The sequence below is a fragment of the Mangifera indica genome, chromosome 19, assembly GCF_011075055.1.
Source record: "Mangifera indica cultivar Alphonso chromosome 19, CATAS_Mindica_2.1, whole genome shotgun sequence".
Lineage (NCBI taxonomy): Eukaryota > Viridiplantae > Streptophyta > Magnoliopsida > Sapindales > Anacardiaceae > Mangifera > Mangifera indica.
In genome coordinates, this window is record NC_058155.1 from 2,352,501 (window position 1) to 2,362,214 (window position 9,714).

Consider the following 9,714-nt stretch of genomic DNA (forward strand, 5'->3'; position numbering starts at 1 on the left):
TAAAGACATTGTTAAAATGCACAGATAGAACAACCCAATGTCGTAAAAAGTACTAAAAGCAATATTCCTCATCTATTTGTATATGTGTCATAGCACCCAAATTAGTAAGTTATAAATTGTAGCAATAATCTGATAAGAGCATTAATGACTTTTCCAGTAAGCCCCCCAATGACTGTATTGCCTAATGTTTTGCCCATCAAGCTTGTGAATATGATATATTAATTTTATACCTATCAATGATGTCAATAATTATCCCCTTAGGCTAATAAATACGATCAATTAATACAAACTTTGACTTCATTAAATTATGTAAATCTGGAGCCCCAACTTGTCAATGATATAGCTTTATCTAATCTCTTGAGCATGTGTGTGTGGGATTCATATAATGGATTCAGAATACATCATTAGGTATTCTTCTTCCTGATAGATACTATTCATATTGCTCATCATAAGACTTGATCTTCCATCGTTTCATCTCTGTGTGTCTAACTTGGCCACTTTATACTAGAATCCGTTTTCTAATGCAAATTAAGTCATTGCATCTTTCAAATATTTTTTATCCTTAAAAATGTCACCAATTTTTACAGCATTCCTCTCTCACATCGATCTTACACCACTTGATGTTATTGAAGGCTATGAAGGAAAATTAGGTAGCCACTTAAATAGATCAATGGGGACATTATCAAAAAATGAACCAACATAATTCTCGCCACCCTGAAGATGATCTTTAAGCTGAAGACTACTTATATCATAGTTAACAAGTGACATATCTTCTAGGTTTGGCTCATCAAAAGAAGTATCACTCATCTTGTTCCTATCAAAGTCACTCTAATCTGGAACATTCTTTTTGTCTCCACAAACCTATTTTGCATTAATATAGAATGCATCGTTATGAAAATCTGTCAACTCTTCCTTATCAGATTCCTTTCTCAATTCACCATTATTGTTGTCACTTGTTTCTTCTTCTCCTTGTGTTTCAATAAGGGTACTTGTAACAAAAATTGAAATACATTCCTAGAAGTATTTTAACGTGTCAATAAGACTTTCAACATCTTCATCACTTTCGATTTTTACAAAGGAGTCTAGTTCGATACATTTTGGTTTCATACATAGTTGAATGTTGTTTCGAATCGGATTAATACCACACTTTTTATTTAAAATTGGATAAATCCCTCAAGTGTTGTTTCAGATGGAATTTTAACCACTACTTTAAAATCTCTAATGAATTTCATTATATTCTAATCACGTTGAATTAATTCTCCTTTGAAATAAACAATTGTATAACTCACTATTTCTATTATCAATCCTACAATGAATAATATTGATAAGAAAAAATAACATTTATTAGAAAAATCCATATTAAGCTTTACCAATATAACAAAATGCCCCCTGTATTTTTCTTGCATTTCATTTAACTCCCTTATATATTATCAAAAAGAAAAATACCTCTTATATTTTCCTAATAAATATTAATTTGACATTTTTATAATATTTAAATGCCCCTTAATATTGGTGTATTTCATTTAACATTATTATATTTTGTCTAATTTCAAAATATCTCTTATAATTTTCTTACATTTCATTTAACCTCTCATATATTGTCAAAAATCAAAATATCTCTTATATTTTTCTAACATATATGAACTTGATATTTTTATAATATCTCAAAGCCCCTCCTGCCTTCCAATTTTGGCTTATTTCATTTACCACTCTCATATTTTATCTAATTTCAATATACCCCTATATTTTTGATATTTTTTAACCCCCTCATGTGTTATCAAAGATTAAGATACCCCTTATATTTTACTAACAAATATAAACTTGATGTTCTTATAATATATGAATGCCTCTCCCGCCTTTCAATTTTGGCTTATTTCATTTACCACTCATATTTTATCTAGTTACAATATATCCTTTATATTTTTTTGATATTTTTAACCTCCTCATATATTATCAAAGATCAAGATACCCCTTATATTTTTCTATCATATATGAACTTGATATTCTTATAATATCTAAATGCCCCCTAATTTTATCTTATTTCATTTACCTCCCTCATATTTTGTCTAATTTCAAAATACTTCTTATATTTTTCTGATATTTTGTTTAACCCTCTCATATATTAACAAAACTAAAAATGCCCCCTATATTTTCCTAATATATACAAACTCGATGTTCTTATAATATTGAAAGGACCCCTCAATTTTGACGTATTTCATTTACCACCTCATATTTTGTCTAATTTGAATTTTTTTAATTCAAATTCAAAAGCATGAATTTTTTTCTTCCGAACGAACCCACAGTGTTAGATATTGAGTGATGGCGTGAGGAGGGTATGAGAGTGAGAGTTTATATAGAAGTGATAAAGGATATTATTAGCACTTTCAAAAAATTTTAGGACATTTTTACTTAATACTTTGAAAATGGGGCATTTTTGCTTAACCTAATATAAGGGGGGCATTTAATTTAACTCCCTAATAAAATATAAAGTAGATTTTTTCTCATAGACACTACTCTCTCTCTCTCTCTCTCTTTCTCTCTCTCTCTAGAAAAAATTAATAATTATAATATGAAATGTATAAGCTCCGTTTCTAAATAATCACATCCAGCTCAAAATGAAATCTTTCTAGACTACACATTCACCTGGTTTTATTAAATAATAAAATTATTTAATCAATGTACTCCCATATTATACCAACATTACCTCATTAATATATTGTAAAACTTTTTCACATTAACCATAAATCATCCAAAAATCCATATTTAATTTTTTTATATTATTTTCATTAATTAAACAACATCACTTATGACCCAATTAAATCAAACACATTGTAGGACTTCATAATAGATAAGTACAAAATTTGCATAATACATGTATTCTTATAACAAGGTCTCAATATCACATGTTAATCTAATATAAAATTGTAATTAGCAATGGAATCGTAATTTATAATTTAAAAAAAAAAAATTCATACAAAACCACATAACCCTCACTAGGATCACTCTCGTAGGAATATTGAATCATGAATATGGCAAACAACCATGAGTGTTCTAAGAGCTCATACCTGAGTTTGACAGCTCTTTCACTTTGATAACCTTTAAAGTTGGTTGCAATCACCCTTGAACCCAGTGTGTAGGGACACACCTCACTAACCACATGAAACACAAACTCCAGGAGGTTCCAACCAATGCATCGATCCTTGCTAAATCATGATGCATGGCTAAGTGTTTTAGATGCATAGACATGTGTTTTGTATATGGATGAAAAATTGCAAAATTATGAAATTTCATCTCTTTATGTAAACATCACCCAAATCGAATCTTGTACGATCCATGATTTTTCCAAATTTTTACAACAAATAAGAATGAAAGATAATCATTATCGAAGAACCATGTACACCTCATACATTATTCATATACGAGCATGACTTTGCCATGTATAGGTGTAACTTGGCCATTTATGAGTGTGACTTTCGCAAGTACACCTGTAGATCAGTTAAAACATTATCACAAATGGGTTTATCTCTATCAATTTGGATAAAGTCTAATATCTGTAATTTCCTTTAAATACAAACACCTCAAGATTGTTATAATTTAGTCCCTATATGCAATAAATTGCACTTTGAGTCTGAATATCTTTCTAAGACTTAAAACCCTCCAGGTTTCAAATCAGATTAAGCTTAAAGAATCTTATGACTTCAAAATTTGATCAACTTTTTTTGTGTACAACCCATAAGCTTTCCATTTTGTTAATAGTGACTGAATTTATGTCAAGTTTTTGACCTAATATTTGTTTAGACACAGACCACGATTACCCTCTAACAAGGCATCTTGACCACCTGACTAATGAAGTGTTAGTGATTGACTTATAACCTTTTAGCAGTATGATTACTCATACAATTTGATCTTTTTGTCATATAATATCTTTTCGAGGCTAAGGTACAAATTTAGTATCTATCTGGTAAGTGTTATCATCGACACCCAAATTAAAATCCTAAATTCTTGCAACCAAAAATGTAGTAAAGGAAAGTAAGGATCATTCCCTTGAAGAGTTCCAATTAGTACGTCATCATAAATCAATCAAAACAAGGAAATAAAAAGGGTTTTAAATTGAATGCGAATTATAATTAAAAACAGTAAATAAAAATTCAGCAAAATAATCTTAAAAAAATAATCAATTAAACAAACCTTGGCCTTTGGTCACATCCACCATTGAACTACGATTGATTATCGACAACCAAAAATATCAAATTAATTATTCAAATATTCGTTGAAGTATTAATTACCTGTCTTTTCTTATGATTAGTTAATCAAAAACATATATTCTAGTTAACCTTTATTGATTAACAACTCAGATATGATCTCATATTTAATTAAACAATAGCACTAATAATTAGAAAGACCAACGAAACAAGACAACACAAGCGTATGACTTTGCATTTAATCCAATTGATTATTTTCCTACGATTTATAGTTTCTGACATAGAAAACAATAAATCCCAGTTGCCACTTCGATTAGATGGATTGAACAATTACGAATTTAACATCTAAACTAGCAATAAATTGTATTTATCAATAAACTAATGTGTGCCTTAGCAATCAACTAATACAGTCACAATAAATAATCCAGGAAAATAATTAATACTTGAATAATTAAAAGATTCATTAAAGAACAAAAAATTAATCTCATAATTTTTGTAGTTTCATGGTTTCAGGTCCCTTCAACCAAGAGAAAAGGGTTTAGCCACTATAAACCATCCTAAGCCAGCCAAAAATCCAGAAAAACGTTTCTGCCAATTACAATGATGATCCCCTCATCAAAATAAAAGTGTATATATATATTGTCCCCCTACTCAGATCCGAAAATAAAAGGTAATAAAAATGTCTTAATCCAGCCAAGTAAATGTGATGTATATCTTCCCCAAAAAGAAAGGAAAAGATATATATTTTGATATATATCCTTCCCCCAAAAATATCCTTCCTTATCTATCTAAAATAATCTCCTTTTCCAGCTAATAATCATCCATTTTCTAGAAAGCAAATCTTTGACTTTTCTGGAATATCTCAGCTGATCTGGACATCCAGATTTAAATTTTGAATACTACTCTCATCATTTCATGTGCCCACGCCTAGTCAGCATCACAGATTTTGTTAAATGGTAAGTTTGCTCCAATTTTAGTCTTGTGAATTTGTGACATAAAACTAATGGCAGTCTTGTAATTAGGAGCAAAAGTTTGAGCAAAGTTTGGGTTATAGTTAGTCTAGGGGCATTTTTGCCTTTGCTTGATTAAGTGTTTTAACTAATGGATATAAACCATTTGTTGGTTTTAGAAAGAGAAGAGAGAAAGGTATTTTACGTTGGTTGTTTCTTTAAAAGAAAAATAGGCTGCCTTTGGGTGTGAATATTATTTTCTCTCTGGTTCCTCATATCTTCTCTGTTAGGGCTTATAAAAAAATGCATGAATCCACTATATTTTCTTAGATCTAGTTGTCTAAATTCTTGAGTCAGTGTACAAGGTCGCTGTGGTGCTCAGGTTTAGAAAGGATTTGAGTTGACAAGGCTGGATTCGTTTTCGTTTATGTCTGTAATGCTAGATTGGCTTCTAAATCTGTAAGTTGTACTATTTTTCTTACTAATTAATGGATTTGCTAGAGGATTCCTCTGCCTTGGATGTAGGGTTCTAATCTTTTGAACCCAAACCAAGTAAATTTGGTATGTTGATTTGTGTATGGTTTATTATATGGTTCTTGTGCAATTCTTGACTGAAAATCAATTCGAATCTTTGATTAATATTCAAAATCAGTAAAATAAAACATTAACAAGTGATATCAGAGCCCTCTTGAGTTAGATATTGCTATTCTTGCTTGAGGAAAATTGTTTGGGGTGTTTTCTTGGTTCAAGATTTGTTTATCTTGTTGTTCTTTACATTCTGTTATTGCTTTTTTGAAAGAGTTGAAATTATTTGGCTTGCTATTTGTTCTCTGTTTGCCGATTGTGACTATACTATTCATGTGTTTGATATTTTGTCACTGTGGCTTAAAGAAATTTAAAAAAATAAATAAATAAAAATAAATAAATAGCTTGCTTTATTCTCTTTCTGTTATTGTGGCTTGTAAAGAACTGGATTAGTAAACACTTGATTAACAATGGCTAAAACAAAAATTGATGTTGAGAGATTTGATGGGAAGGGTGATTTTAATATGTGGAGAAAGAAATTTTATGTTGTTCTTGTTCATCAAAAATGTGCTAAGGCATTAGGTGGTGAATCTGCTCTCCCTGAAAATATGGACCTTGATATGAAATTTGAAATTTTATAAACTACATATAGTCTTATTATCTTGCATTTATCTGATAATGTCTTAAGATAGGTTGATAATGAAAACACTGTTGAAAACACTATTGTAAAGATTTGGTTGAAATTAGAGTCACTGTATATGACTAAGTCCCTAACTAATAAAATCTCCCTGAAGGAACAATTGTTTGGTTTTAAAATGGACTCTACTAAATCTCTTGATGATAATCTAAATGAATTTAATAAAATTGTCATTAGTTTGGCTAATATAGAAAAGAAGATATCTGATGAAAACCAAGCAATAATCATCTTGAACTCTTTACCTGATTCTTTTAAAGATGTTAAAGCTGCAATAAAATATAGTAGGGAGTCTTTGTCTTTAGATGATGTATTGGGTGTCTTAAAATCAAAAGATTTAGAAATTAAATTTGAAAGAAAGGCAATCAATGAAGGGTTTCAGGTTAGAGGTAAGACTGAAAAGAGAAATAATCAGAAAAATAGGAAAACCTCTAGATCCAAATCTAAGAGTAAGAAAACTTGTTGGTAGTGTCATAAAGAGAGTCATTTTAAGAAGAATTGCCCAGAGAAAAAGAAATTGTATAATAATAATAACAATTATGAAAACCATGACACAGTAAATTTTCTAGAAGGGTATGAGAGTGTTGAGGTTCTTACATTAACAGAGAGAATGTTTAGTGAGGAATGGGTTATGGATTCAGGCTGCACTTTTCACATGACACCTAGGAAAGATTGGCTAACTGACATTAAATACTTGAATGGAGGTAAAGTATTAATGGGAAATGATGAGTCATGTGATGTTACTGCTATTGGTAGTGTCAAATTTAAAATGCATGATGGTTCTATTAAAATTCTTGAAAATGTGAGGTTGGTGCCTAAACTAAGGAGGAATTTAATCTCTTTAGGTACTTTAGACTCAAATAGATATGCTTTTAAATCTGAAAATGGTGTTCTTAAGGTAATAAGAGGGTCTTTAGTGGTTATGAAAGGGAAATTGAATCAGCGGTTGTATATCTTGAAAGGTTCTGTTGTGTCAGATTCTATGAATTTAAATCCTAAATCTGATAAAATTGTTTTGTGGCATAAAAGACTTAGACATATAAGTGTTGCTGGATTGCATGAACTTTGTAAATAGAAATTGATTAATCTTGATAAGATTGGTAGTTTACATTTCTGTGAAAATTATGTTTTGGATAAGTCACATAAACTTATATTTGCCTCTGCTACTCAAAGAACTAAGGATGTTTTAGAGTATATACACTCTGATTTGTAGGGATCTCCACAGATCCCCAATTCTTTGGCTAATTCTCATTACTTTATAACCTTTATTGATGATTACTCTAGGAAGGTATAGGTGTATTTTTTAAAACATAAGGATAAAGCCTTTGATTGTTTTAAAGAATGGAAAACACTTGTTGAGAATCAAACTAACAAAAAAATATAGGTTTTAAGAACAGATAATGGATTAGAATTTTGTAATAAACTTTTTTTAGATTTTTGTAAGAAAGCAAGAATACTTAGGCACAGAACATGTACTGAAACACCTCAACAAAATAGGTTAGCTGAAAGGAGGAATAGAACCATTATGGATAAAGTTAAGCGTATAATGGCAGATTCAGGTTTAAGTAAAAGATTTTGGGCAGAGGTAGTTGCCACTGCATGTTATTTGATTAATAGATCACCTTTATCTGCATTGAATTTTAAAACACCTATGGAACTTTGGAATAAAAAACTACCATTATTAAGCCATTTGAAACCTTTTGGATGTCTTGCATACGTTCATGTAAATCAGGGAAAATTAAATCCTAGGGCTTTAAAGTTGTTTTTTTGGGTTATCCTATAGGCATAAAAGGCTATAAATTGTGGTTGATTGATAATAAAAAATGTATGATAAGTAAGGATGTAGTCTTTAATGAATCGAAATTTTATAAAGACTTATTTGTTAGTAGTCAGTCAGGACAGGTTCAAATTAAGGTGGAGACACCATAGTCTAGTTTTCATAGGCAGTCTCAAAAGTTTAGCGGTAGACCTGAATTGGGTTTGGATTCAATTCGTGCTTTAAAATACGAAATCTCATACTTGAATCAGCAACCACCACTACCGAGTCAAGAAGAAAATCGTCAATCTGATAGTAGTCCTGTTTTGTCCAATTATCAGCTTGCTAGAGATAGAGTTAGAAGGGAAATTAAATTACCTTCTAGGTATGCACATGCAGATCTCATTTCATATGTATTACAGATAGGTGATGTGATTGAAATGGATGAACCTATTAATTTCAAGCAAGTGTGTAAAAGTAAATATAGGGATGATTGGATGAAAGCTATAGAGATTGAGATGGCTTCTCTACAGAAAAATCACATATGGTCACTTATAGATAGACCCAAGGGTAAAAAGGTAATTAGATGTAATGGGTTTTCAAAAGAAAACCCAATATACCTAGTGTTGAACAAGCAATATTTAAAGCAAGAGTTGTTACTAAAGGCTTCTCACAAAGAGAAGACATTGATTATAATGAGGTATTCTCTCTTGTGGTAAAGCATACATCTATTAGACAAATGTTATCTGTTGTTATTATGTTTGATTTAGAATTAGAACAAATGGATATTACTAGTGCCTTTTTGCATGGAAAATTAGAAGAACAAATATACATGGAACAACCTAAAGGGTTTGTGAAACCTAGTAATGAAAATAAGGTTTTTTACTTCATAAATCTTTGTATGGTCTTAAACAATCACCTAGACAATGGTACAAAAGATTTGATGATTTTGTTCTTTCAATTGGATTTTTCAGATGTAGTTATGATCACTGTGTTTATTTTAAGAAAATTGAAAATAGCAATTTTGTATATTTGCTGATTTATGTGGATGACATGTTTATAGCTTCTAAGGATATGAAAGCTTTACTTGATTTGAAATGTATGTTGAATTCTGAATTTGAAATAAAGGACTTGGGTCCTGCGAAGAGAATACTAGGTATGGATATAAGTAAGAATAGATTGAAACAATGTTTGACTTTGTCTCAATCTGTTTATATTAGAAAAGTACTTTAACTATATCATATGATCAATGCAAAATGTGTGAATGTTCCTATGGGTACTCATTTTAAATTAAAATCTGCTGGATTGTTGTCTTCTGATAAATCTGATTTCATGAAAAATATATCATATTCTAATGTGGTAGAAAGTCTAATGTATGCAATGATAGGTATTAGACTTGATATAGCATATGCAATTAGTCTTGTTAGCAGATTTATGAGTAATCCAAGTAAAGAACATTCGAATGCAACAAAATGGTTATTGGGGTATTTGAAAGGTACATCTGATTATGGTTTGTGTTATACTACTGATGCTACTAACCTATTTTGTGTGAAAGGATTTTATGATTCAGATTTTGTAGTTGATCTT